Here is a 19,313-nt window from a genome sequence, read left to right on the forward strand (position 1 = left end):
TCAACGCAGTGGGACAGCATCCAAGAACACGGGATGACATCAGGAAGAGGTGGAACGACCTACGGGGGAAGGTACGTTCCGCGGTATCCAGCCACCAGATTGCTGTACAGAGGACTGGCGGTGGACCCCCACCTCCTCCCCCACAACTAACAACATGGGAGGAGCAAGTCTTGGCAATAATGCATCCTGAGGGCCTCGCAGGAGTAGCAGGAGGACTGGACTCTGGTAAGTCATTTCTTAACTACTTCATCCCCCCACCCCACATGCATGCCATCACATACTACAACTCTTACCCTCAGCCCATCACCCCATCACACCATCAACTCCATATGTCCCACTATCACAACCCACACATCTCAATACCAAGGCCCTGCATGCAACACCTATGCATGAACCACCGTCACCAAACCATGTCCAGTACAGAAACCCACACAGACCCCAAACCAACTATCACAAAAGGGAAAACACAATGATGCAAGCACAGGAGTAGAGGGTACCTCACCCAATGTACAAGATGGCACACACAGATACTAAAACTATGCATTTACACCCCAACAGGACCCAGAAGAGGCCCACAGTGATGACAGCAGCTCTGCACGCCTGGATCAAGATGACCAGCCAGGCCCATCAGGGACCGCGGGACAGTCGGTTCCCCTGACACAGTCCCAAACCACCACAGAGCCTCCCCCCTCAGGAAACACCAGCACAGCACCCACCCAGCTGGCCCATACCTCTGTCCCCAGGGACACGTCAATCAGCAGTTTGTCCACCACTAGAGGGACCCCAGGCAAACCCACTAACCCAGGACGATCAGGGACCTGGGGTCAGTGGCAGTGGGCACACAGTTCAGGGGACAGAGGCACAGGATAACAGGGAAGCTGGGAGGACTTCTGTGCGACAGGGGGAGGACAGGCCCAGGGAACCCACTCTCCACGAGGTACTCTCTAACATCATGGGAGCATACCACCATTCCCAGGAGACCATGGGCATGGTACTGGCCAAGTTTCCGGAGACCCAGCTGCTGCAGGAGGAACACTACCTGGGGATCCGGGAGGACTTGAAGTCCATTAACACCACCCTGGTCACCATTGCAGGGGTGATGGCAGACCTTGTAAACACCATGAGGGACACAGTGGCACACAAACGGGCCTCTGACACTAGCCTAGATGATGAACAGCCCTCCACCTCTGCTGGCACTAGTGGACAGGAGGCACCCCATACAGGAACAACAGGCCACTAGCACCCCACCCCCTGCAGAAGGAGAACCACCCCATAAACGGTCCCTGAGATCTAGGAACAAGACAGACAACATTGCCAAGACCCCCGCCAGGAAGTAAGACCCTCCTGAATGTCACCCTTCTGTCCCACTTTGTCACCCTGTCCACCTTAAGCTGCCATAGCTCACCTTCCTATGCCCCATTAGACAATGCACCTGTGAGACCAAGGGCCAGATGTACCAAAGGATTTTACCCATTCTGTGTCTATGGGAAAAAGCTTTGGTACATATGGCCCCAAGAGATTTGACTCTGCCATGGAAATTCCTCCGTTATTCCTCCACCATCACCCCAGCCCATTTCACACCCTCCTCCACTTATTTGCACAGAAATAAACACCCTTGAATCACAAATCAATCTGGAGCCAGTCTGTGCTTTCACAAATGTGTAATTGCAAAATCTCTGAAATATAGCTATGTCAATGTACTTGTTCACATACCAATGAAATACCAGGAGTAAACATAGCAGAGGGCACAAATTGGGACCCAGATCTGTAAAATGGAAAGCCAAAGTGACAAGTCAGCGTCCATACATGGAATGAAAAAGGTAGACTTATGCTAGGTCCCACAATATTATGAGATGTGGGAAGCAGTTCCATCTTCTTACCTGTGTCTCACTGGAAGTATTGCATGATGATGTTGTTTCGGTTGTCTACATCTTCCTCTTCTGCCTCCTCTTCTTCACTGTCCACAGGCTCCACAACTGCCACAAGATCACCATCAGGCCCATCCTCCTGCAGAAAAAGCACCTGGTGTCGCAAAGCCAGGTTGTGCAACATACAGCAGGCCACGATGATCTGGCACACCTTCTTCGGTAAGTAGTTTAGGGATCCACCTGTCAGATGGTGGCACCGGAATCTGGCCTTTAGGAGGCCGAAGGTGCGCTCTATTATCCTCCTAGTTCGCCTATGTGCCTCATTGTAGCATTCCTCTGCCCTTGTCCTGCACTGGGGTCACTAGCCATGACAGGTTGGGGTAACCAGAGTCACCTGCAAATATCGAGGGACAACTGTTAGACATCCTCCAAACATTAGGGAATCTCCCATACCCAGACACCGAATGAAACTGTGTGGAGACTTTAGGCACACCTATTAGCCATACACGGTGAGAGATGTACTGGTCTGCCAAACACACCATCTGCACATTCATTGAATGGTAGCTTTTCCGGTTTCTGTACACCTGTTCATTCCTGCGGGGGTACAAATGCCACATGTGTACCATCAATGGCACCAATGATGTTGGGGATATGTCCCAGGGCATAGAAGTCACCTTTCACTGTGGGAAAATCCTCCACTTGAGGGAAAACAATGTAGCTGTGCATGTGTTGCAGCAGGGCAGACAACACTCTGGACAACATGTTAGAGAACATTGGCTGGGACATCCCTGATGCCATGGCCACTGTTGTTTGAAAAGACCCATTGGCCAGGAAATGGAGTACAGACAGGACCTGCACTAGAGGGGGTATTCCTGTGGGATGGCGGATAGCTGAAATCAGGTCTGGCTCCAACTGGGCACACAGTTCCTGGATTGTTGTACGATCAAGTCTGTAAGTGATAATTATGTGTCTCTCTTCCATTGTCGACAGGTCCACCAGGGGTCTGTACACCGGAGGATGCCACCATCTCATCATCTGCCCCAGCGGACGTGCCCTATGGAGGAGAACGGTGAGCAGAGGGTCATACAACACTTAAGTATCACAGTGTTTATTTTTGCAAAAACGTTACAATTTCTCCATGTGCCTTTGTCTGTCCATATTCCTGGCCTAAATAGGTTTGGCACAGTTATTTGGCCTGCCATGTGGCCTCCTGAAATGGCAGCTGCCTGACCTGTAAGGTGGGACAAGGGGAAATGAGGTAACTGCGCTGACATTGTACACCGTGTCGGTAGGCTGTGGAAGACCGCGGCGCTATTCAGCATTGGTTAACATTGGGCCCTATGGGTTCCAGGAGCCAGGCCAGCATGTGAGGATAGTGTGTGTGTATGTATGTCTGGGCGAGGGTAGGAGGTTTTTAGGCAATGCGTGAGAAGAACTGAACGGGATAGTAACATTCATTCTTACTTCACTTTTCCTCTAGGTCAGCGCCCACCAGAAGAAGGGTATTTGGCGTGGCGTGGCATCGCCAAGGAAGTGCGGACCCTGGGGGTCTACCATAGCCGGAGCACCCACTGCCAGAAAAGATGGGAGGACCTGCGCCGCTGGAGCAAGAAGACGGCGGAGACCCAGCTGGGGATGGCCTCCCAACGTGGAAGGGGTGCCCGTCGCACCATGATGTACCCTGATGTACCGGCTCCTGACGGTGGCATATCCAGAGTTGGATGGGCGCTTGAGGGCATCACAGCAGCCACAAGGGGGTGAGTACACTCTCATTCAGCTGACTCTGTGTGCTTGACGAGGTGTCTGGGTGGGGTGGTGGCCTGTGGGTTCCCCTAGGCAAGGGCATATGCGCAAAGGTAGATCCATTGTTTTGCATCCTCATTCCCAGTCCAACCCCAAAGGTGGTATTTGTCCTCTACACCTAGTCAGGCTCCCATGGGTGCCAGCTGTGCATGAAATGGGACTAGACAGAGTCCCCCTTGGGCATGTGCTTTTCCCCTGCACTGTTAGTGCATGGCTTAGTGCATAGGGCTGCTCCCTGTGTGTTGTGTCTGCCAACGGTAGTGGTGTTGCATGCACTGACCATGTGTATCCTCTGTCTTTCCCCCCATTTTTGTTTTGACACCTTGTTCTTGCGTGCATTAGCATGGAGGGAGCTGCATCCCACATGGCCCTGGAGCGTGAAGTAATGGAATCTGAAGGCACCAGTGGGACTGAGGGTGAGGGGATCTCCACGACGGGGACAGGGGCACACACCAGCAGCAGCGACTCCTCCTCTGATGGGAGCTCCCTTGCAGTGGCGGGCACCTCTGTGCCCACCGCATCAACAGGTACAGCCGCCATCCCCCACCAGCACCGCCCTCCCAGAAGCCCCTCAGCGTGTATCCTGTGCCCGCTCACCCAGGACGGTGTGCATCTCCTTCGCCCCAGGCACCTGAAGCCCTGCCCCAGTCAGCCCTGCTGCCCTCAGTGAGAAGGCTATTGACCTCCTGAGATCCCTCACTGTTGGGCAATCTATCATTTTGAATGCCATTCATGGTGTTGAGAGGCATTTGCAGCAAACAAATGTATACCTGGAAGGCATTCATTCTGGGCAGGCGGCCCAACAGAGAGCTTTTCAGGCTCTGGCCTCAGCACTGATGGCAGCCATTGTCCATGTGTCCAGCCTCCCCCTCCAACTTCCTCCACCCAGACCCAATCCCCTGTACCTCAGCCTTTCCCAAGCACACCATGAGACCAGCATGCACACTCATCAACATACAAGAGTGGACATGGCAAACATAAGCACCACACATACCACAGGCACTCACAAAAGCACCAACCCCATACGGACACAGCAACATCCACTGCCTCCACTGTGCCCCCTCCTCCATATCCTCCTCCTCCCTCTCTGTCTCGTCTCCACTCACACCTGCATGCACTACATCCTCAGCCACTACCTCCATCACCAGCACGTCCATCACCACACACCGCTCACGTACACTCACCACCCCACTACCATTCACATGTTCCCTGTGTCCTCTCCCAGTGTGCCTGTGAGCCCTCCTCCCAAAGTACACAAACGCAGACACACACCCACCCAACAGCCATCCACCTCACAACAGCCTCCGGCCCATGCACCTTCACCCAAATTCAGCAAACGTACACCTCCTACAACCACTACCTCTTCCTCCACTCCCAAACCCCCTCCATCTTCCTGTCCCAGTGTGTCTAAGAAACTTTTCCTGGCTAACATTCACCTCTTCCCTACACCTCCCCCGTCCTTCCACTAGGTCCAGGCTTTCCAGGTCCCAGCCCAGCACCTCAGCCACCAAATCCCCAAGCACAGTGGTCCCAGCAACTCCGGTCTCATCGTAGGCGCCACCCATCAGGGCTGCCAGTGTGCCACCTAGCGAGGCCAAGGAGCAGGCCATTACGCCACCTGCCAAGGTGAAGAAGATGCCCACATGCCGGAGGGAGAAGCCGCACCTACCAGCAAGCAAGGGCTCCTCCAAACCAAAAGGGGCAGTGGCAAGACATCAGCAGCAACATCAAAGGTGGGGAAGGGACACAAGACGAAGAGCAGGTCAGGACAGGTCACAGTGGCTCCGACTGAGGAACCAGAGTCACCCCTTCTGTCAACCACTACACCAACCTGTACGGCAGTGGACACCGCCACCTGCACCACCACCAGCACCACCACCAGCACCGCCACCAGCACCACCACCTGCATATCTGCTGCCTCAGCAACAGTCCCCAGCATCATCCCCAGTGGGCAGCTGTCCGAGGTTGCAGGAGACATCCTGCTGTGTCCCTTAACAGGTGCAGGCACATGCACCACTGCCACCACCTCCGCCACAGACACTACCGTAACCAGCGCCACCAGCCCCACGACGTGCTCAGACAGTGCCACCACAGCTGACATGGCAATCATCCCCAGTGGGCAACTGTCCGACGCTGCAGGAGACGTCCTGGACCCTGCCCAGCGTCCATGAGGCATGTCTATCAGCACTGTTTGTACCTGCAGATGGCAGGTGAAGTCGCAGCAGGGTGGAGTGTGTCTCTGCCTCCATAGCATATCATGCTACCTGTTCCCAGGCAATCTCGTGGCACACACACCCATGTGAGGGAACGGGACCTGCCACACTACATGTGAAGCACTCTGGGCACCAAGCCCCCTCCAGAACTAGTGGGGAGATACATCCACTACCTCAGTCCTTGGCAGGATGAAGCACTCTGGGCACCAAGCCCCCTCCAGAACCAGTGGAGACTGACATCCACTTGTGAGACTGTGGCTTTGCACTCCCCAGGATAGAGCAGTGGGCAAACCACCCACTGGAAAGACTTGTGAGACTGTGGCTTTGCACTCCCAGGATAGAGCAGTGGGCAAACCACCCACAGGAAGACTTGTGAGACTGTGGCTTTGCACTCCCCAGGATAGAGCAGTGGGCAAACCACCCACTGGAAGACTTGTGAGACTCTGGCTTTGCACTCCCCAGGATAAAGCAGTGGGCATGGAGCCCCCTCGTGGAGCAGTGGCGTCATGCGTTCATCTGGCTGAGGTGTCCCCCTCCCCCTGAGGTGCCTGTTTCATCTTGATCTGATGCCCCTGCAGTGTTCTCTCCGTTTCGAGTCAGGTATCAATGTTTGATTAATATCCCGACTTGTGTAGTTGGTGCACTTATTTGTATATACTGATTTTTGAAAGTGCATTATCTGATTTTTATTAATTACAATTGTTACCATCATTTCCTTTTGTCCTTACATTCTTCCAGGGGGTTAGGGGGTGTATATGTAATGTTGCTGCATGTATTTGTGTGTATGGTGTTGTGGGTGAGGGTGGTGGTGGGGGTATTGCGTGTTTCGTGTGTGTGTCACTCTCTTTTCCCTCTCAGCCTCCCCTGTGTTGTAGGTGCAGTACTCACCGTGGTCATCGACGGCGTCTTTCCTGCTCCTGATACAGAAGGAGGAAGACCAGCATGGGCAGAACCTGTAGCTCGGGCTCCATGGTGTCCTGGTTCTTCGTTGAGTGTTGAGAGGTGAGTGGTTTCCGCTCAAATTCCTGTTTCCGCCGTGCTTTTGGTAGCATTGGTACCACCCCGGAAAAGGTGGCGGATAGGCCTCTTGTAATAGTGTGGGCGGTACTTTGTGCTCCGCCTGTCTGTTGGCGGTTACCGCTGCTGTGTTAGTTTCTACCGCCGTGGAGGTCGGAGTGTTAAAGTGGCTCTCTATGTTGGCGGTTTCCGCCTTGGTCGTGATTCCATTTTTTTTTCTGCTGGGCTGTTGGCGGTATTACCGCTGGTTTATCACCGACCACCAGGGTTGTAATGAGGGCCCAAATCTTTTTATGTGTATTCAAATTTTAACTCAAGAACATGTTTGAGTGTTTATAATGCACAAATATGTGATTAGCGTTGGTTTAATTAACTTTGCTAATAAAATAATTTACAGACAATTATGATGCAATCTAAAAATATTTTTAAAATTATATAAAAACATACCATCAGAACTCCATTCAAATAAAAATAAATTAAAAAACAACACATACATTAAAATAAAATAATATAAATTATTGCCACATTACCTCTCCAAACTTAACACTAGCAAAAAGTGCTGGACTTTGGAACAGTTAAATATCTTCTACCCAGTCCAAACTTAGCAACTATGATGCACGTGTTGGAATTTGAAGGGTTACTATTTACAATTCCCACTATGCTACTATTATTTAAGTAGTTTACATAATCAACATTCCATGTAGTCAAAATGAGGGCATCAAGGCCTCATTAGGAGTTCGGCTGACGGGAAGACCCGTCTGCCAAACTTCCGACAGGGAGGTTGCCGCCACACTGGCTATCTTCCCGCCGGACCTCATGAAGACTTTCCCGCTAGGCTGACTGTTGGATATCGAGGTTTCCGCCAGTCAGCCTAGCGGGAGAGTGAGAGCAGCATTGTCTCTGGCTCTTAGTTGAACCGACAGCAATGCTGTCACCTGCAAGGTGCACCAGCACCCTCTCAATGTTCACTGTCTCCGTAGCAGAGAGTGAACATTGCGAGGGTGCTAGGCAGGTGGACCCTGCACTTCCCATGCCAAGTGCAAGGGCAGTGCAGGGGCCCACCTGTGACCCTCTGCACCTGTTGTCCACCAACCTTTTCACCGCCATGAAAAGGCTGGTGGAGAATCAGGCCGTAATGGGCAGTGCTGCTTGCAGCGCTGCCCTGGCTGATACCAACCTACACCCACCGTCAACCCATCGGGATCACCGATCCCGGCAAAGATGGTGGAACCCCGGCAGTCTGACCACCAGGGTCTTAATGTGCCAGTCGGACCAACACAGCAGCAGCAGTCCTGACTGCCAGCCTTGTAATGAGGCCCTTAATCCAATTAATTAACAATGTATTAAATATTATAACATATATAATGGTAAAACACTTGACATCAGCCCACCAACAAAACCAAAACATTAAAATTAAATAAAATACAACTTCCTAAATATATTAACAAATGAAAACTGAACTATTTTAAACATAATTTCAGATACTTAGCAATAAAATAATAATATAATATTTTATCTAATGATGTTAAATGAAACACTATAAAATACTTACACTCTATTAAGGGGGTGATTCTGACCCTGGCGGTCGGTGATAAAGCGGCGGCCAACCCGCCAACAGGCTGGCGGTCTGAAAAATGGAATTCTGACCCTGGCGGGAACCGCCAACAGAGACCGCCAACTTAACACTCCGACCGCCACGGCGGGACAAACAAACAGCGCGGCGGTCACCGCCAACAGGCAGGCGGCAGACAATGTACCGCCCACCCTATCACAACTCACCAATCCGCCACCTTTTCCGGGGCGGGAGCACCGCCGATAAAAACACGGCGGAAACAGACTACGAACGGGAAAACGCTCACCTCTACGCACTCCACGAGGACGGAGGACAGCATGGAACCCGAATTGAACATCATACCTGCTCTCGTCTACCTGCTCATCTACCACGAGTACGAACTCCGCCGCAGACGTCAACGGTGAGTACTGCACCTAAGACACACGGGAGGGAGGAGGAGGAAAGGTTACGGGCACACACATATGTGACCCCCACCCCCCCCCAAGATGTACACACTAATGCAGAGCAACAAGTCACAGTGACACCACCCAAACACCCGTAAAAAATACAATCACATAACCAAATTGAGAATAAATATTTATGAACAAAATAGTCTCAGAAAAGTATTATCAACCATCAAAACTTTCTTCTGATAAACAAATTATTTACACAGCAGTGGATAACTGAAGCAAGTAGTCCTGCACATCTTACGAATCCATCATGTCCGTGGGCCAAAGTGTAGCGAAACAAGGGCAAAGCCCACACAGGAGACCTGAGTCCTTTGGAGAGAACACTGCAGGGGCATCTGGTGACAAAACTACAGGCACCTCAGGGGGAAGGGAAGGGGGGGGCACCACAGCCACATGAGTCCACGACGCCAGATCCACGATGGGCCCACCATGCCCACTGTGCCATCCTGGGGAGTGCAAAGCCACAGTCTCTCAAGTCTCTACAGTGGGTGGGTTGCCCACTGTGCCATCCTGGGGAGTGCAAAGCCACAGTCTCTCAAGTCTCTACAGTGGGTGGCTTGCCCACTGTGCCATCCTGGGGAGTGCAAAGCCACAGTCTCTCAAGTCTCTACAGTGGGTGGGTTGCCCACTGTGCCATCCTGGGGAGTGCAAAGCCACAGTCTCTCAAGTCCCTACAGTGGGTGGCTTGCCCACTGTGCCATCCTGGGGAGTGCAAAGCCACAGTCTCTCAAGTCTCTACAGTGGGCGGCTTGCCCACTGTGCCATCCTGGGGTGTGCAAAGCCACAGTCCATCAGGTGGATAAATGTCCCCACTGGACAAGGAGGATGCATGGTGGGCACAGTGAACCCTGAACAGTGCCTGACAGGAAGGGCCCAGCGGAGCGGTGCTTGAGACGGCGGGGCCCAGCGGAGCGGTGCTTGACAGGAAGGGCACAGCGGAGCGGTGCTTGAGACGGCGGGGCCCAGCGGAGCGGTGCTTGACAGGAAGGGCCCAGCGGAGCGGTGCTTGAGACGGCGGGGCCCAGCGGAGCGGTGCTTGACAGGAAGGGCCCAGCGGAGCGGTGCTTGAGACGGCAGGGCCCAGCGGAGCGGTGCTTGACAGGAAGGGCCCAGCGGAGCGGTGCTTGACAGGAAGGGCCCAGCGGAGCGGTGCTTGAGACGGCGGGGCCCAGCGGAGCGGTGCTTGACAGGAAGGGCCCAGCGGAGCGGTGCTTGACAGGAAGGGCCCAGCGGAGCGGTGCTTGAGACGGTGGGGCCCAGCGGAGCGGTGCTTGACAGGAAGGGCCCAGTGGAGCGGTGCTTGAGACGGCGGGGCCCAGCGGAGCGGTGCTTGAGACGGCGGGGCCCAGCGGAGCGGTGCTTGACAGGAAGGGCCCAGCGGAGCGGTGCTTGAGACGGTGGGGCCCAGCGGAGCGGTGCTTGACAGGAAGGGCCCAGCGGAGCGGTGCTTGAGACGGCGGGGCCCAGCGGAGCGGTGCTTGAGACGGCGGGGCCCTGTTCAGCGGTGCTTGTCTTCACGGCGGGGCCCTCTTCAGCGGTGCTCTTCTGCACGGCGGGGCCCTGTTCAGCGGTGCTTGTCTTCACGGCGGGGCCCTCTTCAGCGGTGCTCTTCTGCACGGCGGGGCCCTGTTCAGCGGTGCTTGTCTTCACGGCGGGGTCCTCTTCAGCGGTGCTCTTCTGCACGGCGGGGCCCTGTTCAGCGGTGCTTGTCTTCACGGTGGGGCCCTCTTCAGCGGTGCTCTTCCAGTCAGTGTAGGGAGTCAGACCTGGCCTTGACAACCTGCTCACTCGCCCTCCGAACGTGCAGTGTCAGGCCCCTTCGGAGACGGAGTCCTGGGCCCTTTGGTGTCGTCCCTTGCAGCCGGGATGGGGCGTGTGGGGCCCTCCTGCTCCGCGCTCCTGCTGGCTGGCCTCTCCGCCCTGCTGCCCTTCCGCTCCTTAGATGGGGCTCTCGGGCCCTTGCCTCCCCTGGCTGTTGTGGCAGGTGAAGTGGCCTGAGTCACCTCCTTGGGGGCAGCCGTCTCAGTCCGTTCACGGCGACCCTTCACTTTCTGGGTCCTCTTGCCTGGGGGAGGGCTGCCAGTCCCCTTGCTGCTCAGTGAAGTGTCACTGCCGCCAAAGGGTGGACTCCATATTCCATGCACCACTTGTACCTTGGAGGCTGGGCTGGTGGTGGCTGAGGTGCCTTTGGGACTTTTCCCAGATGGAGGGGGTGGGTCAGGGGAGGGAAAGAGGTCAACATTTGAGAGGTAATATTTCTTTGGACCAGGGTAAAGGGTAGGAGTAGTGGAGATAGAAGTGGAGGAAGAGGATGTGGTTGTAGGAGAGTCAGGTGTGCTGTCCTTGGGTGCAGGTGACTGAGACGTAGGCTGTCGTGAGGTGGTTGGCTGTTGTTTGGGTGTCTGCCTGCGTTTATGTGTCTTGGAAGAGGGGGTGACAGACACAGTGGGAGAGCACACAGGGGACGTGTACATGGCAGTGGGGGTGGTGACTGCACGTGTGAGGACTGTAGTGGAGGGTGTGCTGGTGATGGAAGAACTGGCTGATGTTGGTGTGCATGCAGGTGTGAGTGTAGACGTCACAGGGAGGGAGGAGGGAGACGAGGAGGAGGGGGACATAGAGGTGGTAGTGACTGTTGGTATGTCTGCAACTGGGTGTTGCTTGGGTGAATGCTTGTGTGTTCTGTGGTGCTTATGTTTGGATGAGCTGGCCTTGGGTGTTGAGGTGTGTGCAGGCTGGTCAGATGGTGTGGATGGGATAGGCTGAGGAACAGGAGACAGAGAAAGGCTGGAGGCAGTTAGAAGAGGGAGACTGGAGACAGGGACAATGGCTGCCGTCGGTGCTGAGGCCAGAGAAGTGAAAGCTCGTTGATGGGCAGCCTGACCCGAATGAATGCCCTCCAGGTAGGCATTGCTCTGTTGCACCTCCCTTTGCACCCCCTGGATGGCATTCAAAAGGGTAGTCTGCCCAACAATGAGCGTCCTCACGAGGTCAATGAGCTCCGCACTGAGGGCAGCAGGGGTAACAGAGGCAGGGGCTGAGGTGCCTGGGGCGAAGGAGACGCGCGCCTTCCTGGGCGAACGGGCACAGAGCGAAGACTGAGGGGCTGCTGAGAGGGCGGTGCTGGTGCGCTGGGTGGCGGCTGTACCTGTTGTTTCTGGGGGCACAGATGTTGCCGCCCCTGCTAGGGAGCTCCCAAACGAGGACGTGTCCGTGTCGCTGGTGTCTCCACCGGCCCCCGATGTGGTGCTCCCCTCGCCCTCCGGATCACTGGTGCCCTCGGTGTCTGTGTCAGTGACCACCGGGGCCTGGTGACCTGCAGCTCCCTCGTGCTCCGACGCCAATTCTCCTCCGCCTGATGATGCTAATGCACAAGAAACAAAGAATAAGGGTGGGGGGAGAAAGAAAACAAAGTTGAGTGCATGCCTTGTCAATAGCCTTGGCGGAGAGGACAGACACAGGTGCCTCATGCACTAAGCCGCAAACTTGGGGTACACTACTCTGTGCTTCTGACTAGGCCAACAGGTCGAGGGACAACAGACGCGCTCATGGGTGATGTTGGACCATGGATAGCTGCACTTGGCACCCTACAGAGGTGGTGGGCGGGGGCACAGGGCCATGTCTAAGGGAGGGGACTACACTACAGAAAGCGCCCTGGCCTACTGTCACCCACAGCCCTCCTCCCCCACCCAGACGCCTCCACTGCGCGTATAGATAGGAGAATGTGCTGATACTCACCCCCTTGTGTCTGCTGTGATGTCCTCAAGCTCCCATCCAAATCAGGGTAGGCCACCGCCAGGATCCGGGACATCAGGGGGGTCAGGGTACGACTGGCACCCCTCCTAGGTCGGAAGGCCATCCCCAGCAGTGACTCGGCGGTCTTTCGGGTTCCGCGGCGGATGTCCTCCCACCTCTTCCGACAGTGGGTGCCCCGTCTGGTGTAGACCCCCAGGGCCCGGACTTCCTTGGCGATGGCACGCCAAATATCGATTTTCTGATGGGCGCTCACCTGTTTGACATGTACAGGGTGGGAAAGAGAAAACATCACATTTCTGCATGTTTGGAGTACATGCCCCCCCTCCCCACCCTTGCCATGTGGCCCATACTCTCATCAGTCGTGCGTTGCATTCCTCATTTTCTCCCCACCCCACCAACTGACAGCCACCCTACTCCACACAGGCATTACCCATTCAATGTGCACTCAGTGTACTCACCTGTTGGTCTGGAGGACCGTAGAGTAGCGCATACTGGGGGAGGACCCCGTCCACGAGTTTCTCCAACTCTTCAGACGTGAAGGCAGGGGCCCTTTCCCCAGTCGCAGCAGCCATTGTCACTTTCAGACCGAGTTCACAGCAGCACTTGCAGAATAGGTCCTCTCCTGTGGATGATCAGGTCTCGAGTGATTAAGCAGATAGAAAATGGCGGTCACGCCCGCAGCGGTGCGTACCGCGGCGGTGCGTACCGCGACCGCCGGCGCACTTCGTCATTGGCTCCTGAATCCCATAGGGTTCAATGTTAACCAATGCGACTTCGTACAGCGGTCTTCGACCGCCTACCGCCACGGTGTGCCACGCCAGCGCATTGACCTCACATCCCATTGTCCCAGTTTAGAGGTCAGGCAGCCGCCATTTCAAGGGCCCACATGGCTTAAATTCTACTGCGTCACACAGGCCTAGGCCTTGCATTTGCTCACATACAAACATAGCAGTCAAAACATTTTCGTGTACTGTGCAAGCTGTGTTGTACGTACCTGTGAGTTGATTGACTCAGTGCTCCATGTTGTCCTTCCTAGGCACCGTCCGCAGGGACTTGCGAGGAGAAGGAGGAATCCTCCTGTGTACCGGCCGCTGGTTGACCTGTCGACAATGGAAGAACGCCATATAATACTCCAATACCGACTTGACCGAGCCACTATACATGAACTGTGTGCCCAGCTGGAGCCAGACCTGATGTCACCCATCCGCCAACCCACAGGAATTCCCCCTCTAGTGCAGGTTCTATCAGTCCTCCATTTCTTTGCAAGTGGCTCATTCCAGACAACAGTGGCCATGTCATCTGGAATGTCTCAGCCTATGTTTTCAAAGATTCTGTCCAGAGTGTTGTCTGCCCTGATGAAACTCATGAGGAGCTACATCATATTCCCAGAAGAGGGTGATTTGGCCACAGTGAAGGGTGATTTCTATGCCCTTGGACATATCCCCAACATCATTGGTGCCATTGATGGGACCCATGTGGCATTAGTACCCCCAAATGACGATGAACAGGTGTACAGAAATAGGAAGATTTACCATTCTATGAATGTGCAGGTTGTCTGTTTGGCAGACCAGTACATCTCCCATGTAAATGCCAAGTTCCCTGGGTCAGTGCATGACGCGTATGTTATGCGTAATAGCAGCGTCCCCTATGTGATGGAACAGCTACAGAGACAGCGTGTGTGGCTAATCAGTGACTCTGGTTACCCCAACCTGCCGTGGCTATTGACCCCAGTGAGGAATCCCAGGACCAGGGCAGAGGAACGGTACAATGAGGCCCATGGGCGTACTAGGAGGGTCATTGAAAGGACCTTCGGCCTCCTGAAGGCCAGGTTTAGGTGCCTGCATATGACAGGTGGATCCCTAATGTACTCACCAAAGAAGGTGTGCCACATCATCGTGGCCTGCTGTATGCTTCACAACCTGGCTTTGCGACGCCAGGTGCCTTTCCTGCAGGAGGATGGTCCAGATGGTGGTGTCGTAGAAGCCGTGGAGCCTGTGGAGAGTGAAGAGGAGGAAGACGACGGTGAGGAAACAGACAACAGGGAAGCTGTCATACAACAGTATTTTCAGTAGCACACAGGTAAGATTCAGCCACGCCATTTCCCAGTTACTTAGAGCCTCATGCATCTCAACTTTATGTATTTCCCCCCAGCTCTTTTAAATAACATATTCTTTTTCCCTTCCCTTCTCAGTGCTTAATGACTCATAGCCCGACTTCTGCTTGGTTTGGCCATGTACTACAGCGTATTGACATTGGTATGTTGTCATCACTAACTGACATCACATATTGTGAACTGTTATGTGTTGTACGATTTTTTGAGAATACAGCATGACTCCAAACGGTTTTCTGTGCAATAATTGTTTTATTTTGTGTGCTTAGATAATGGTACATTATATGATGACGGTGATGGGTGGGGGTGGAGTGATGTCCATGGCAGAGTCCAGTTCTCAGTCTGACAGTCTATTGTCCATATGCCTGTGGAAGGATGGAGCAGGGGCTGTTTGAGTTTGGACAGGGTGGCAATGTGGGACAGTGGGATGACTTCTGGGGGTATCTCATGCTGGCGGTGGTCTTGGCATGCTACTCTGGTTTTTTTGGGGGTCTTAGGCTCCTCTTGCGGGGTGGTTGTTCTTCAGCAGGAGGTGGGGTTCTTGTGGCCTGTCGTTGTGTGTGGGCCTCCTGTCCACTAGCGCCGGCGGAGGTGGTAGGCTGTTCCTGGCTAGTGACAGTGGCCCTGTGTGGTGCCACATGGTCCCGCAACGTGTCTTCTATCCTGTTGAGGGCCTGGACCATGCTCCCCATGGTGGTAGCGATGGTGGTGAGTTGGTTGCTGAACCCCATGTAGCGTTCTTCCTGCTGTGCCTGTATCTCGGTGAACCTGGCCAGTACCGTCGCCATCGTCTCTTGGGAGTGGTGGTATGCTCCCATGATGGTAGTGAGGGCCTCTTGGAGAGTGGGTTCCCTGGGCCTCTCCTCCCCCCCCTGTCGCACGGCAGCCCTCCGAGTTGCCCTGTTTGCCTGGGCCTCTGTCCCCTGGACGGTGTGCCCACTACCACTGCCCCCAGGTCCCTGTTGTTGTTGGGGTGTTGGGTTAGCCTGGGTGCCCTGTAGTGGCAGACACACCGCTGCTTGACCTGTCCTAGAGACAGAGGCATGGGCCCGCTGGGTGGGAGCTGTGCTGTTGTTCCCAGGGGGGTTTGGGTCTGCTGTGGCCTGTGTCTGTGTTTGGGGAACCCACTGCCCAGAGGTCCCCGATGGTCCGGGCTGGTCATCAGGTTCCAGGTCGCCAGAGCTGCTGTCCTCACTGGGGGCCTGTTCCGTGGGTGGGATGGACATTTGAGGACCCTCCTGACCGGTGTGTTGGCGTTCGGGTCCTGCATGGGGTGAGAGAGTATGGTTATTGTTTCTGTGTGTGAAAAAGCGTGCGAATTATGGGTGCCCTTGTCCCCCAGTGCAGGCATTCCCTTGTGGGTGGTGTTGTGAGGGTGGTTTGTAGGGGGGATGGGTATGTGCAGTGGTCATGCTTAGGTAATGGGTGTCCAATGTTTGTGGTGGCATGCAAGGGTTGGTGAGGGGTTGGGTGGGTTGTGCTAGGGATACATTCTCAGGGATGATGTGTGATGGTGGGTTGGGGGTGAGGGTGGGGGTGTGGGTTGGCATGCTGGGGGGGTGGGGGGGATGAAGTATATGAGATAGGACTTACCAGAGTCCATTCCTCCGGGTACTCCAGCGAGGCCCTCAGGATGCAGGATGTTTAATACTTCTTGCTCCCATGCTGTGAATTCTGGTGGGGTGGGTGGGGGTCCTCCGCCAGTCTTCTGCACCGCGATGTTGTGTCGCGACACCATCGAGCGCACCTTCCCCCGTAGGTCGTTCCATCGTTTGCGGATGTCGTCCCTATTTCTGGGATGCTGTCCCACCGCGTTGACCCTGTCCACGATCCGCTGCCATAGCTCCGCCTTCCTTGCTATGGTGGTGTGCTGCACCTGTGAGCCGAAGAGCTGGGGTTCCACTCTTAGGATTTCCTCCACCATCACCCTGAGTTCTTGGTCCGTAAAGCGTGGGTGTCTTTGTGGTGCCATGGGGTGGTGTGGATGAGGTGTGGGGTGGTGTATGTGGTGATGAGTGTGTTGGTGTGTGGTGCTTTGTGCTACTATGTGGTGTGTGTGATGTTGTAGTGTGCCTCTGTGTGTCTGGCTCTCTATTCTCTGATGTGTCTCTCTCTCCTTCGTCTCTGATTTTTGGTAGTAGGGGTTTGTGGGTGATGTGGGTGTGTGTTTTATATTGTATTGGATGTGTGGGAGTGTTGTTTGTATGTGTATCAGGTGTGTGTATTTCAAATTGTCCAATGTGGTAGTGTTTTGTAAAGGTGTGGGTATTTTGACCGCGGCGGTGTGTACCGCCAATAGACTACCGCGTTTGAAAGACCGCTGCGTGGATTTGTGGATCGTAATGGCATGGGCGTATTTCTGTTGGCGTGGCAGTGGAGGTTTGGTCATCTCCAGTTTATCGCGGGCCGCTGATGTGGCGGACTGCAATGGAGGTCGGATTTTTGGAGGTTTGGCAGTTGTGGGTCAGAATGACCGTGGCGGCTGACCGTGGCCGCGGCGGTATTGTGGCGGTCTTCTGACCGGCGGTAAGCGGCTTTTACCGCCGAGGTCAGAATGACCCCCTAAGTCTCCAATATTCAGTCCATGAATTGCTGGACATCACACTATGAGGGTTATTCTAACTTTGGAGGAGGTGTTAATCCATCCCAAAAGTGACGGAAAAGTGACGGATTTACCACCAGCCGTATTACGAGTCCATTATATCCTATGGAACTCGTAATACGGCTGGTGGTATATCCGTCACTTTACCGTCACTTTTGGGACGGATTAACACTCCTCCAAAGTTAGAATAAACCCCTATGTTTGAAAAATATTAAAGACTAGTAAAACCTTTTGAACAATACTAAGGTCAAACAGCCATGCTTCAACCCACTATATTCACAATTTAACCAAAGATGTTACTGGTTGCTGTGTTCACCATTATCTTAACGTTAGCACAATCTTGAGCAAACAATGTATACAAATATTTTACATTTATAAAAAATGAAATCTGTCACAAACCAAGGCAGCAAACAAAATTGCAATCAGCATTCAGAGTCATGTTGTGAGCGACTGGATTTGTTTAGGAGTTTGGGGTCTTTTGCTAACTAATGTCTTCCTCAAAGCTGTAGGAGGATACCTGCCTAAAACCTGGAAAGATTTATTTCTGGTATCTATTTTTTAAAAAGGGAATAGGAATCACCCTTCCTGTTATAGGCCCATCTCTCTTTTGAGATCCTTGGTTAAAATCTTAGGGTGGGTCACTCTCCATCTTCCAGAGGTTTGGGCTACTGACAACAAGTTTTTCTCTAAGGCCCAGTATTGTTTCCATCTGGGTGTTTTAACAGTTAAGCAAACATTGAGGCCCTCATTATGAGTTTGGCGGTCTAAGGACCACTGGAGTGGAGGCAGCCGACCGGACACTGGCAAATCACCGCCAGTACCACCAGTGCGGACGGGCCACCGCAGCCGGCATCTCCAGTTTGGCGGTGACCATGTTACCGCCGACCATATTACGAGGTTGCACACCGCCAGGATATCCGCTGCGGTCGCCCTGCCACTAAAAGCCTGGCTGAAACGAACTACATAAAAGTGGACATTCACCTTCAGGAACACAGGCACGTCCACTGCCGCCATGGAACCTGAACTGGAAGTCTTCACTATGGTCCTGCTGGCCATACAACTCCAGAGCTAGCAGCAAAGACACCAATTGTAAGTATATCGGCCCAGCACACACTGGAGGGAAGGCCATTAGTAAACACACACAACACACACACTAGGTATGGCTAGCGTCTGCCACACACACCCAAACAAACACCCGTACCAACACACACACATACACACATTCACACACAAACCACACACAACAAATCGCACATATGCTACACATACATTTGGAAAGAAAGCCAGGACAAGTATGATTCCCTGGACACCAATGGGTCCCTGGTGTAGATATATTGAAGAGCAATGTAAACAAAGTTTAAAACTATTAACAACAGAGGCCTACTGGCCAGTCCAACAGTACTGTGTCCCTCACGCCCCCAGGCCAATGGCTCCAGCCTGACTTCTGACTGCAAAGTGGCCTCCACATGGCAGGAGCATCAATGGGACATACAAGCACTTCAGAGGTGAGAAGGGGTCGAGGTGGGGTTTGGGGTTTTGAGGGGGTCCTTAGCTTTGGGTTTGGAGGGGGTCCTTTTGTTTGGGTTGGGGGAGAGTTTAGGTTTAGACTTTGATTTTCAGGAGGGGACTTGGGTTTGGCTTTGGGAGGGGTAACCTTGGTCTTTGTGGGGGTAGAAGTCTAAGGTGGGGGAGGGCATGGCTAGAACCAGGTGGACTGAGAGGAAGAGGGCAGGGGTTTGGGGAGGGTAACGGGGTGCTTGGGGGAACAGGGACTGGGTCAGTGGGAGGGAACAGGGAAAACTCTTGAAGGAAACATTTTTAGGGGCACAAGGTTGGTCATGGGATAAATGTTTGGGAGTGGAGGGAGAGGTAGTGGTTGTGAGGTGTGTATGGTGAGATGCCTTGGGTGCAGGTGCAAGTGT

The sequence above is a fragment of the Pleurodeles waltl genome, chromosome 8 (genome assembly GCF_031143425.1).
Source record: "Pleurodeles waltl isolate 20211129_DDA chromosome 8, aPleWal1.hap1.20221129, whole genome shotgun sequence".
Lineage (NCBI taxonomy): Eukaryota > Metazoa > Chordata > Amphibia > Caudata > Salamandridae > Pleurodeles > Pleurodeles waltl.